This window comes from Trachypithecus francoisi, unplaced genomic scaffold (genome assembly GCF_009764315.1).
Source record: "Trachypithecus francoisi isolate TF-2019V2 unplaced genomic scaffold, Tfra_2.0 Lachesis_group6, whole genome shotgun sequence".
NCBI classification, from domain to species: Eukaryota; Metazoa; Chordata; class Mammalia; order Primates; family Cercopithecidae; genus Trachypithecus; species Trachypithecus francoisi.
The window spans coordinates 86,910,955-86,925,045 of NW_022681471.1; positions in this window are offsets into that span (position 1 = coordinate 86,910,955).

Sequence of the window (14,091 nt, forward strand, 5' to 3'; positions counted from 1 at the left end):
GATCCTCCCGCCTAAGCTTCCTGAATAGCTGGGACTACAGGCGTGAGCCACCGTGACCAGCTAATTTTTTGTAGAAATGGGGTTTCACCATGTTGCCCAGGCTGTCTCGAACTCCTGAGCTCACTCAGTTCACCCAACTTGGCCTCCCAGGGTGCTGGGATTGCAGGTGTGAGCCACCGCACTCAGCCTGGATTTACTCCTTAATATTTGATCACATTGGCTTTCTTTCCAGACCGCAGGATAATTGTTGACATGGCTGCATAGCATTCCATTCTTTGGATGGCCTCAGATTTTTGAGCCACTCCTCTGTCACTGGATGTTTGAATGTGTCCAGATATTTTCATTGTTATAACCAGGATGGGATAACAGTCTTTGCTGTCAAATTTTTGTGCAGAGCCATGATTATTTCCTTGTGATAAATTCCTAGACGTAGAATTTATAGATTTTTTTTTTTTTTTTCTTTTTGAGACAGAGTCTCACTTTGTTGCCCAGGCTGGAGTGCAGTGGTGTGATCTCTGCTCACGGCAACCTCCGCCTCCCAGGTTCAAGTAATTCTTCTGCTTCAGCCTCTGGAGTAGCTGGGACTATGGGCACACACTACCACGCCGCCCAGCTAATTTTTGTATTTTTAATAGACACAGGAGTTCACCATGTTGGCCAGGCTGGTCTCGAACTCGTGACCTCAAGTGATCTGCCCACCTTGGCCTTCTAGGATGCTGGGATTACAGGCATGAGCCACCTCACCTGGCTGAATTTATGGATTTAAGGGAGGTCACTGCATTCTAAATCAAGTGTTGGGTGACAGTGGTATGCATAATAGTGAACCTCCTCATCTAAGCTCTACATCAGGGGTCAGCAAATTATAGCCCCTTGTTTGCTGACCCTTTACAGCTTCCTATAGCCTGCAAACTAAGAATACTATTTACATCTTTAAAGGACTTGAGAAAAGTAAAAAGAGAATATTTTGTGACACATCAAAATTATATGAAATTTGCATTTTAGTGTCCATTAATAAAATTTTCTTGGGACACAAGTCTTACTCATCATTTACATATTGTCTGTTACTGCTTTCATGCTATAAGGGCAGAGTTGAGTAGTTGCCAAAGAGACCACATGGTATGGACATCCTAAAGTATTTACTATCTGGCCTTTTACAGAAAAGGTTTGCCAACCCCTGCTCTGTACAATGTCACCAATATAGAGGTTGGGGCTCTAACCAGGTGGGTCTCCCTGGCTTCCGCTGGCAACCTCTTAACCTGGCTTATGGGTGTGCATTTTCAGGCTGGTGCTTCTGGGAGATAGGAGAGACATAGTCAGCCTGTTTCCAGCTCCAAGATGTGAGATGGACTGTGTCTCTTATGTCTGCATTTACATCTTCTCTCCTTTCCATCCAACTTCCTGCCCCCAGCTCTGACTCATAGGTCTCTGTCTTTGCCTTTTCCCAAGAAGAGCAAGAAATGACTAAGGCCCAGGGGAGGCTGCATTTCCTGATAGCTAATGATGTAGAACATCTTGCCATGTGCTTATTTGTCATCTACATGTCCTTTATGGTGAAATGTCTCTTCACATTCTTTGCTCATTTTTCAAATGGATTGCTTAAAAAACAAAACAAAACAAAACAAAAAAACAAAAAAAACTTGAGTTTTGAGAGTTCCTTACATTCTCTGGGTATGAGTTCTTTGTCAGATATGTGGTTTGCAAATATTTCCTCCCAGGCTGCAGTTTGTCTTTTTTTCCTCTTAACAAGGTCTTTGTTAGAGCAAACACGTTTAATTTTGAAGTCTAGTTTATTGATTTAAAAACATTTTTTTGGATCCTGCTTTTGTTGCTGTGTCTAAGAACTCTTCACAAGCCCTAGCTCCCAAAGACGTTCTCCTGTGTTTTATTTTTAAAGTTTTAAAATTTTATGTTAGACATTTAAATCTGTGATCTATTTTTAAAAAACAGCTTTACTGAGATGCAATTCACATACAATAAAACCCACACATTTGAAGTATACAGTTCAGCAGTTTTTAATATATTCGCAGAGTTGTATGAACATCACCACAATCTAACTTTATTTTTTTAATATTGCTTTTGTTTTTGAGACAAAACAAAAAAAGAGGGTCTCACGCTGTCCCAGGCTGGAGTGCAGTGGTAGGATCTTGGCTCACTATAGCCTCAACCTCTCGAACACAAGCGATCCTCCCTGCCTCACCCCCTCAAGTAGCAGGGACTATAGGCATGTGACACCACACCAACTAAGTTTTGTATTTTTTGTAGAGATGGAGCTCCGCTATGTTACCCAGGCAGGTCTTGAACTCCTGAGCCCAGTCGATCTGCCCACCTCGGCCTCCCAAAGTGCTGGGATTACAGGCGTGAGCCGCCGTGCCCAGCAATCTAGAGTATTTTCATCACCCCAAATAGAATTCCTGTGCCCACTCCTCAGTGTGCTCTCCCCACCCCAGCCCTAAGCAACCACAAGTTTAATTTCATCTGTATAAATCTGTGTATTCTGCACATTTCAATAAATAGAATCATGTACACTATGTGGCCTTTTATGCCTGGCTTCTTTCACTTAGCATAATGTTTTAAAGGTTCATTTGTCTATGTTATAACACTTATTAGTACTTTATTCCTTTCTATGGCTGAATGATAGTCCCTTGTGCATATATACCACATTTTGTTTATTTCTCTTACCAATTTTAATAAAATGTAAAGTCCTTACTCCTTTTAAGTCCCTTTTCCTCTCCCCTTATAACATTAAATGTTGAATAAATATTTCCTCTCTATATATTGGGAATCATCTCAATGTTATAATTTATGCTTCAACCATCAAGCACCATTTAGTAAACTTGAGAGGGAGAATAAAGTCTATTTACTGATATTTTTGCTCCTTTTGTTGTTGTTTTCCTTTCTGATGTTCCAAGATTCCTTCTTATATCATTGCCCTTCTGTTGTAAGGATTTTCTTTAGCCATTCTTTCTTTTTTTTTTTTTTTTTTTTTTTTTTTGAGACGGAGTCTCGCTCTGTCGCCCAGGCTGGAGTGCTGTGGCCGGATCTCGGCTCACTGCAAGCTCCGCCTCCCGGGTTCACGCCATTCTCCTGCTCAGCCTCCCGAGCAGCTGGACTACAGGCGCCCACCACCTCGCCCGGCTAGTTTTTTGTATTTTTTAGTAGAGACGGGGTTTCACCGTGTTAGCCAGGATGGTCTCGATCTCCTGACCTCGTGATCCACCCGACTCGGCCTCCCAAAGTGCTGGGATTACAGGCTTGAGCCACCGCGCCCGGCCTAGCCATTCTTTCAAAGTAAGTCTGCTGGTAACACATTCTCTTAGTTTTCTTCATCTGAGAATATCTTGATCTCACCATCATTCCTAAGGACATTTCTGCCAGCTAAAGAATTCTTGGTTGGTATTACTTTTATGTCATCTCTTGAAAACCGTTGTGCCACTTCCTTCTGGCCTCCATGTTTTCCGATGAGAAATTCACTGTCATTAAAATTATTTTTCTTATGTAGATAAGATGTCATTTCTTCTTGCTTTCAAGAATTTTTATTTGTCTTTAGGCCAGGCATAATGGCTTGTAATCCCAGGATTTTGGGAGGCTGAGGTGGGCAGAGCACTTGAGGTCAGGAGCTCGAGACCAGACTGGCCATATGGTGAAATTCCCATCTCTACTAAAAATACAAAAATTAGCTGGACGTGGAGACACCCGCCTGTAATCCCAGCTACTCAAGAGGCTGACGCAGGAGAATCGCTGGAACCCGGGAGACCGAGGTTGCAGTGAGCCGAGATAGTGCCCCTGCACTCCAACCTGGGCAACAAAGCAAGACTCTGTCTTTAAAAAAAAAAAAAAAAAAAAAAGAAAAAGAAATTTTCTTTGACTTCAGTTTTCAAAAGTTTGACTCTGATGTGCCTCAGCATGGATTTCTTTACGTTATCCTGTTAGGGTTTGCTCAGCCTTTTGAATCTGTTTATATTCAACAGGTTTATATTTTTAGCCAAATATGGCAAAATTTCAGACATTGTTTCTTTGAATACTTTTTCAGTTCTTTCCTCTTTCTTCTCTCTTTCCTGGACTTTGATGACACAAATGATTGAATTTTTGGTTCCACTGGTCCCTGAGGCTCTATTCATTGGTTTTCAGTCTACTTTTCTCTGTTGTTTGGAGTAATTTCTATTGTTCTGTCTTCATGGTTTGTGATTCTTTCTTGTGTCCTCTTCATTCTGCCTTTGAACCCATTCATTGAGCTTTAGATTCAGTTATTGTGAGACAAAGTACCATATGTAAGAAGCTATGTTTGCTCATTCTGCTTACCAGCAGAATTTCACAAAATCCCTTATCAGTAGAATTTTGCAAAGCCCCTGACTCAGTGACTCAGCACCACCCGCTGGAAGAATGTTCTGAAGATGATCAGCAGGATGGAGGACAGCCTGCCGCGTCTCTTGTGTGAATCATGGCAGTTTTAGAAAAGATAAGTTCAGCGATCCCAATCCTTGCCTCTTCCTAGACAGAAGATAACGTCTGACAGGATTAATAATTAGGCCTCTGTAATCTACAACCAGATGTGCCCTCATACCCAAGCCTTAATGTGACTTTGCTCTAATGTAACTTCTGAGCACTTTTGATGTAACTTCTTTTTTTTTTTTTTTTTTAACTTCTAAGCTACGTACAGACCTGCCACCATCTGTGTATAAACTGTGGCCTAAAACAGTTGGAGCAGTTTAACAGAAACTCTCTGAAAGACTCTCCCCGGTTGCAATCTTCAGTAAGAGTTCTGAATAAAATTAACTTAGGCCGGGCATGGTGGCTCACACCTGTAATCCCAGCACTTTGGGAGGCTGAGGTGAGTGGATCACTTGAGCTCAGAAGTTCAAGGCCAGCCTAGGCAACATGGCCAAACCCCGTCTCCACAAAAATACAAAAATTAGCCGGGTGCAGTGGCGCATACCTCTAGTCCCAGCTACTCGGAAGGCTGAGGTGGGAGGGTCACTTCAGCCCAGGAGATGGAGTCTGTCTGCAGTGAGCCAACATTGTGCCACTGCACTCCAGCCTGGGTGACAGAGACCCTGTCTCCAAAAAAAAAAAAAAAAAAAAAAAAAAAAAAAATTAACTTTAATTCTTTAGAAGCCTGATTTTTTTCTTTAGTTGACAGTATTTTTCAGTTCTAAAATTTTCATTTGGAAATTTATGATGGCAGAGCCCTCGTGAACTAATCATCTTCCAAAGGCCACACCTCTTAATACTGCTACATTAGGGATTAAGTTCCAACCTATGAATGTTGGGAGACACATTCAGACCATAGCAGGCCCTCTCCATTTTCTCCTGAACATGCATGCAGATTTGTTCATGTGCAGTCTTCCAGCCTACTTGGGATAAGTAGGATCTTACCAAGGCTTTTTTTGTCTGTCTCATTCCCTGGATCTCCCTGTTAAATTTATTACTGAACTGTTGATTTATTACTTACCCCAGTCAGTATCAAGACCTCAGAATGTCTCTGATATTGACCTTTCCTGGTTGTTAGCCACTGAGATCACTGTTGTTTTATTGTTTGTTTGCTTGTTTTAAGACAGAGTCTGACTTTGTTGCCTGGGCTGGAGTGCAGTGGCGCAATCTCGGATCACTGCAACCTCAGCCTCCTGGGTTCAAGCAATTCTCGTGCCTCAGCCTCCTGAGTATCTGGGATTACAGGTGTGCTCCTCCAGGCCTGGCTAATTTTTGTATTTTTAGTAGAGACAGGGTTTTACCATGTTGGCCAGGCTGGTCTTGAACTCCTGACCTCAAGTGATCCACCTCCACTTGGCCTCCCAAGTGCTGGGATTACAGGTGTGAGCCACCGCACCCCGCCTGAGATCACTGTTGTGTTGTTTTGTTTTGTTTTGTTTTATTTATTTTTTTATTTTGAGATTAAGTCTCTGTCGCTCAGGCTGGAGTGCACTGGCACAATCTCAGCTCACTGCAACCTCCGCCTCCTGGGCTCCAGCAATTCTTCTGCCTCAGCCTGAGATCACTGTTGTTTTAAGTGTTGCTCCTGTGCATAGAAGTTTCCTCACTGCTCTAAATAAAGTCAGCCCTCTCCTGCAGCAGAGCTGCTGGTTATTTGAATCTGTCCTTTCTTGGTGGAGCTTCTGTGCCTCAGAGCTGGAGGGGATAGTAACAGCTCTAGATTAAAACACCACAGGCACCTACTGTTCTTACTGAGATCTGAGATTCAGTAGATTTTCTTTTACTTTTTCCTATCGGAGCTTGCCAGAACACTTAATATATTGGTTTTTAGAAATATTTTATTTTTTGTGGGTACATAGATATATATATTTATGGGGTACATGATGTATTTTGATACAGGCATACAATGTATAAAAATCTCATCAGGGTAAATGGGGTATCCATCACCTCAATCATTTAGCCTTTCTTTGTGTACAAACAATCCAATTATAGTCTCAGTTATTTTGAAATGTACAATAAATTATTGTTGACTGTAGTCACCCTGTTGTGCTATCAAATACTAGATCTTATTCATTCTATCTAATTATATGTTTGTGCACATTAGCCATCCCCACTTCTCCTGCAACCCCACTACCCTTCCTGGCCTCTGGTAACCATCATTCTATTCTCTATCTCCATGAGTCCAATCGCATTAATTTTTAGCTCCCAGAAATAAGTGAGAACATGTGAAGTGTGTCTTTTTGTGCCTGTCTTATTTCACTAAATATCTTCCAGTTCCATCCATGTTGTTGCAAATGACAGGATCTCATTCATTTTTGGGGCTGAATAGCACTCCATTGTGTATATGTACCACATGTCTTTATCCATTCATCTGTTGGTGGACTCTTAGGCTGCTTCCAAATCTTGGCTATTGTGAACAGTGCTGCAATAAACATGGGAGTGCAGATATCTCTTTGATATACAGATTTTCTTTCTTTCCCTTTCTCTTTCTTTTTTCTTTTCTTTCTTTCATACAGGGTCTCACTTTGTCACCCCAGTGGGAGTGCAATGGCTTGATCTTGGCTTGCTGCAGCCTTGAACGCCTAAGCTCAAACAATCCTCCCATCTCAGCTTCCTGAGTAGCTGGGACTATAGGCATGCACCACCATGCCTGGCTAATTTAGAATATATATATTGGGTAGAGATGGGTTTCATCATGTTTGCCCGGGCTTAGGATTATGTTTTCTATTTCTGTGAAGAATGTCATTGGTATTTTGACAGGGGTTGCTTTGAATCTGTAGATTGCTTTGAGTAGTATGGTCATTTTAACAATATTGATTCTTCCAATCCATGAATATGGAATATGTCTCCATTTTTTTGTGTCCTCTTCAATTTCTTTTACAGTTTTATTGCAGAGATATTTCACTTCTTTGGCTAAGTTTATTCCTGGGTATTTTATTTATTTGTAGGTATGTAAACGGGATTACTTTGCTGACTTCTTTTTCAAATGGTTTGTTGTTGGCATATAGAAATGTTATTGATTTCTGTATGCTGATTTTGTATTCTGCAACTTGACTGAATTTGTTTATTAGTTCTAGTAGTTTTTTTGGTGGAGTCTTTAGGCTTTTCTAACTGTAAGATCATATCATCTGCAAACAAGAATAATTTGCTTTCTTCCTTTCCAATTCAGATGCCCTTTATTTCTTTTTCTTGTCTGATTGCTCTAGTTAGGACTCCTAGGACTATGTTGAATAACAGTGCTGAAAGTGGGGATCCTTGTCTTGTTCCAGATCTTAGAGGACAAGCTTTCAGTTTTTCTCCATTCAGTATGATACTAGGTGTGGGTCTGCCACATATGGCTTTTATTATATTGAGGTATGTTCCTTCTATACCCAGTTTTTTGAGGGTTTTTGTCATGAAGGGAGGTTGAATTTTATCAAATGCTTTTTATCATCAGTTGAACTGATCATACGGTTTTTGTCATAACCAACAATTGAAGCAAAAAGTAATAAAATGCTACACTTTAACTTCATTCCCCAGCTTTTAAACTTTTTGTTGTTTCTATTTATAGCTTATTATACTGTCTCTATCTTGAAAAGTTGTGGTATTATTATTTTTGATAGGTTCATCTTTTAGTCTTTCTACTCAAGATAGGAGTAGTTTACATACTGCTGTTACATTGTTACACTATTCTGTGTTTTTCTGTTTACTTATTACCAGTGAGTTTTGCACCCTCATGTTTGAAGGATATTTTTACTGGATATACTGTTCTAGGGTAAAAGATGTTTTTCCTTCAACACTTTAAATATGTCATACCACTCTCTCCTGGCCTGTAAGGTTTTTTGTTTCCTCTGACTGTGTACTTTCAAATAGCCTGTCTTCAAGCTCACTAATTCTTTTTTCTGCTTGATCAATTCTGCTTTTAAGTGACTCTGATGCATTCTTCAGTATGTTAATTGCATTTTTCATCTTCAGAATTTCTGCTTGATTCTTTTTATTTCAATCTCTTTGTTAAATTATCTGATAGAATTTCAAATTCCTTCTCTGTGTTACCTTGAATTTTGTTGAGCTTCCTCAAAACAGCTATTTTGAATTATCTGTCTGAAAGGTCACAATCTCTGCCTCTCCAGGATTGGTTCCTGGTGCCTTATTTAGTTCATTTGGTGAGGTCATGTTTTCCTGGATGGCCTTAATGCTTGAGGATGTTCATTGGTGTCTGGGCATTGAAAAGTTAGGTATTTATTGTCATCTTTGCAGCCTGGACTTGTTTATACCTGTCCTTTTTGGGAAAGCTTTCCAAGTATTCGAAGAAACTTGGGTTTTGTGATCTAAGTCTTTGGTCACTGCAGTCATAGCTGCATTAGAGAGCACCCTGAGCTCAGTAATGCTGTGACTTTTGCAGAATGGTAGAGGTACCAAACAAATGAAGTCTCTGTCTGTGCTGAGCTGCTTGTAGCTGGGGGAGGGGTGACACAAGCACCTCTGTGTTTACGACAACTAGGACTGCGCTGGGTCAGACCCAAAGCCAGCACAGCACTGGGTCTTGCCCAAGGTCCGTGGTGTCCATTGCCTGGGTACCGCCTGTGTTCACTCAAGGCCCAAGGGCTCCACAGTCAGCAGGCGGTGAATCCAGCCAGGCTTATATATTTCCTTCTGGGTGGCGAGTTCCCTCAGGCCCCAGGCAGGTTCAGAGATGCCATCCAGGAGCCATGGCCTGGAGTCAGGAACCTTAGGAATCAACCTGGTGCTCTAGTCTACTGTGGTGGAGCTAGCACCCAAGCTGTAAGACAAAGTCCTTCCTACTCATGCTTCCCCTTTCTTCAAGCGAGGAAGTCTCTCCCTGTGGCTACCACCACTCTAGGCTTGCAGAAGGTACTGCCTGGCTACTGTTGATGTTCATTTGAGGCCCAAGGGCTTGTCAGTCAGTTTGTTGTGAATGCTGCCAGTCCTGAGTCTCTTCCTTCAGGGCAGTGGGCTCCCCTCTGGCCCAGGGCAGGTCAAGGAGCCAAGGCCTGGAGTCGGGGACCCCAGGAGCTTAGTTGGTGCTCTACCCTACTGTGGCTAAGCTGATACCCAAGCTGTAAGACAATGTCCCCTTCACTCTTCTCTCTCCTTTCCTCAAGCAGAAGGTGTCTCTCCCCATAGCCACCACAGCTGGGAATGTGCTGGGTCACACCTGATGCCAGCATGGCTCTGAATCTCACCCAATGCCCATGGTGAGCAGTGCCTGGCTATCACCTCTAAGTATTCAGGGCCTAATGGCTCTTTAGTCAGTAGGTGATGACTCCTGCCAGGACTGGATCCTTCCCTTCAAGGCAGCAGGTTCCTTTCTGGCCTAGGGTGTGTCTAAAATGCCTGTGAGCTAGGGCCTGGAATGGGGGCCTCAGAATTCTGCCTGGTACCCTATTCTACTGTGGCTGAGCTGGTATCCAAGTTGCAAGACAAAGTCCCTTTAACTCTTCCCTCTCCTCTCTCCAAGCAGAGGGTAAGAGTCTCTCCCAGAGCTGCAAGCTGTGCTGCCTGGGGTTAGAATAGGGGTGACACAAGCACTCCCTTGGCCACCCCAGCTGCTGTCTCACTAGGTCACATGCACCCCAAGTCCACTGGCTCTAAGCTCAAAACAGCACCAGGATTTGCCTAGGAATTGCAGTCCTTGTGGCCTAGACTGCCTTTCAAGTTTATTTAAAACCCCAGAGTTTATATTTTTATTTTTTATTTTGCTTTAAGTTCCAAGATGCGTGTGCAGAATGTGCAGGTTTGTTACATAGGTATACATGTGACATGGTGGTTTGCTGCACCTATTGACCTGTCCTCTAAGTTCCCTCCCCTCACCCCCCACCCCCCGATAGGCCCTGATGTGTGATGTTCCCCTCCTGTGTCCATGTGTTCTCATTGTTTAATTCCCACTTATGAGTGAGAACATTCAGTGTTTGGTTTTCTGTTCCTGTGTTAGTTTGCTGAGGATAATGGCTTCCAACTGCATCCATGTCCCTGCAAAGGACATGATTTCATTCCTTTTTATGGCTACATAGTATTCTATGGTGTATATGTACCACATTCCCTTTATCCAGTCTATCATTGATGGGCATTTGAGTTGGTTCTATAACTTGGCTATTGTGAATAGTGCTGCAATAAACATATACATGCATGTGTCCTTATAGTAGAATGATTTATATTCCTTTGGGTATATACCCAGTAATGGGATGGCTGGGTCAAATGGTATTTCTGGTTCTAGATCCTTGAGGAATCGCCATACTGTCTTCCACAATGGTTGAACTAATTTATATTCCCACTAACAGTGTAAAATAAAACCACACATCTACAACAATCTGATCTTAGACAAACCTGACCAAAAAAAGCAATAGGGAAAGGATCTCCTATTTGATAAATGGAGCTGGGAAAACTGCCTAGCCATATGTAGAAAACTGAAATTAGGCCTCTTCCTTATACCTTATACAAAAATTAACTCAAGATGGATTAAAGACTTAAATGTAAAACCCGAAGCCATAAAAACCCTAGAAGAAAACTAGGCAATACCATTCGGAACATAGGCATGGGCAAAAACTTCATGACTAAAACACCAAAAGCAGTTGCAACAAAAGCAAAGAAATGGGATCTAATTAAACTAAAGAGCTTCTGCACAGCAAAAGAAACTATTATCAGAGTGAACAGGTAAGCTACAGAATGGGAGAAAATTTTTGCAATCCACCCACGTGACAATGGTCTAATATCCAGAATTTATAAGGAACTTAAACAAATTTACAAGAAAAAACAAACAACCCCATCAGAAAGTGGGCAAAGGATATGAACAGACACTTCTCAAAAGAAGACATTTATGTGGCCAACAAAAATATGAAAAAAAGCTCCACATCAATGATCATTAGAGAAATGCAAATCAAAACCACAATGAGATGTCATCTCACACCAGTCAGAATGGTGATTATTAAAAAGTCAAGAAACAGTAGATGCTGGTGAGCCTGTGGAGAAATAGGAACCCCAGCGTATTTTAGCCAGTGATGGCAGAGCTTGCTGGAACTCAGGTTTTGATTGCTGGGATGGATGTCCTCTGGTTAGGGCTCATCTAAATGCTCCCTCCATAGGCGCCGGCTGAGTTCTGCCCCCATGTTGCTTTTCGCTGTGACAGGGCAGCACTGAGTTCCAATGCAAAGCCCCACATTCACTGTGTTCTCCCTTCCCCAAGTACACAGATTCTCTCTCTGCACCAAGTGGCCACTGCCAGTTGATGAGGGAGGGATAGTGTAGGCGATTCAAGACTGTCTTTCATACCTTCTTTAGTGCCTCTTTCCTTAAAATAATATTAAAACCAAGTAATGTGATTGCTTACCAGATTTTTGGTTCTTATGAAGGCGCTTTTTATGTGTATAGTTGTTCAATTTGGTGTTCCTGTCGGGGGACAATCAGTGGAGGCTTCTATTTGGCCATCTTGCTCTGCTTCCAAGCCTCACTAGATTTTCTTGAATAACCACTTCTCAATTTGTTATATTACTTTGGCAAATTTCCAGAATCTTTAACTGGTTGTTTTTGGCAATTTTGTCCACTTTTGTCTTGAGTTTTGTGGAGAGGATTGCCGAGCTCCTTAGTCAGCTTTTCCAGATGTCTCTCCCTTTCTTGTAACTAGAGTTTTGATTGTGTCACTTAAAAAGTGTTAGTATGTTTCACAAAAATGTGTACCAGTATGAATTAGCAGTTTATTTATTTATTTATTTTTTAAGATGGAGTCTTGCTGTGTCGCTCAGGCTGGAGTGCAGTGGCGCAATCTCGGCTTACTGCAACCTTCGCTTCCCTGGTTCAAGCCATTCTCCTGCCTCAGCCTCCCAAGTAGCTGGGATTACGGGCATGCACCACCATGCCTGGCTAATTTTTGTATTTTTAGTAGAGGTGGGGTTTTGCCATGTTGGCCAGGCTGGTTTCAAACTCCTGACCTCAGGTGATCCACCTGCCTCGGCTTCCTAAAGTGTTGGGATTACAGGCGTGAGCCACTGCACCCATCCTTTGCCCATTTTTTTAGTTGGGTTATTTATTTGTTTTAGCGAAGTGTAAGAGTTCTTTATGTGTGATTTTTGTGCCATATCTAAGAAGCCATTAAGGGGCAGGATTTGAATACATATCTGGCTCCAGCATTCATGTTCTTAACCATTACACTACACTGCCTGTCTTGAATTAGCAGTTTAGATGTAAACGATTTATGCATGTTGTGACTTAGACTCTTGATTTATTCCAAACATACTTAGTCACCATGCAGTGTCTGTATTTTTACATGTGTATTTGTATATATGTGATGATTGTGACACATAAGAATGGTTATTGCATTATTCCCAACAATAGAAGATAATGGTTTGAAGCAGCAATAGATGAGTACTATTATTGCTCTCCCTATTAATGGTGCCCTTATTTCAGTGATGATGTTCTCTGTCATTTTTGCCCATCACTTTTGTTTAATAGTCTTTTCTCACTTCTAGAAAAAAATGTATTTCTTCTTTAATATCTGATACAGTTAATGACAGCAGGAGCACCATCATCTCGGACAAACACCGCCACTTTAAGTTCCAGCTCCCTTTCTAGCCTCATGAATTTCAAGGAAATCACTTCTGTTCTAACTACAAGCAGCCAGAAAAGAGCAGACAGTAAAACACAAATAAGACAGCTCAGGCACAGAGGGAGCGGGGAGGTAGTCTCTTGGGTAACTGCTGAACTTCACCCTCATACAAGGGGCCCCAGTAAAACAGTGGGCCTTACTAAGCACATTACTTTCCTTCAGGTGCACCAAGATAGGGAAGCTAAAAGTAGACTGGGGGGTATGCCTGCAGCTGTAGGAAGATGCATGTGAACAGACACACAACTCTCCCTCCCAGATAAGCAAAAGAAGAGACACAGAAGCAGTCCAAGCCTCTGATAACCCTCCCACCCTAAATCCTTAAAAACTCTTAGTCTGTAAGAGAGTGGGCTCTGATCTCACTTGGCCAGAAGCCCCTATCAGTTTGTTTTCTCTAAAATAAACCTGTGCTTGACTGTTGAACCACCTTTCATTTTTCTTTCCTCTTTCTTTAATTCTTAGTTAGGCTTTGTGTTCCCCACCCAAATCTTATCTTGAATTGTAATCCCCATAATCCCCACGTGTCAAGGGAGAGACCAGGTAGAGGTAATTGAATTGAATCATGGAGGTAGTTTCCTCCATGCTGTTTTCATGATAGTGAGTGAGTTCTCACGAGATCTGATGGTTTTATAAGGGGCTCTTCCCCTTTTACTTGGCACTTCTCCTTCCTGCCACCTCGTGAAGACAGTGTCTTGCTTCCCCTTTGCCTTCTGCCATGATTGCAAGTTTCCTGAGGCCTTCCCAGCGACGCTGAGCTGTGAGTTATTTAAACCTCTTTCCTTGTAAATCACCCAGTCTCAGGCAGTTCTTTAAAGCTGTGTGAAAATGGACTAATACAGTATCCCTCATAGCAGATGAAATATTGCATCCTTACCATGAACATCTGTGGTTAATCCATTGGTGTAACTTGACAAACGTAGTCAGATGGTGGTTTAAAATATATTCATACTTACATAAATAGACATTACTTTAAGGTTCCTGCACTACTAATTTCTTAGTTACCTTAGATTAGGTAACAGGAATAATTTTTTTTGTTTTATTTTTCTGTAACCAACTGAAAGAATAAATCA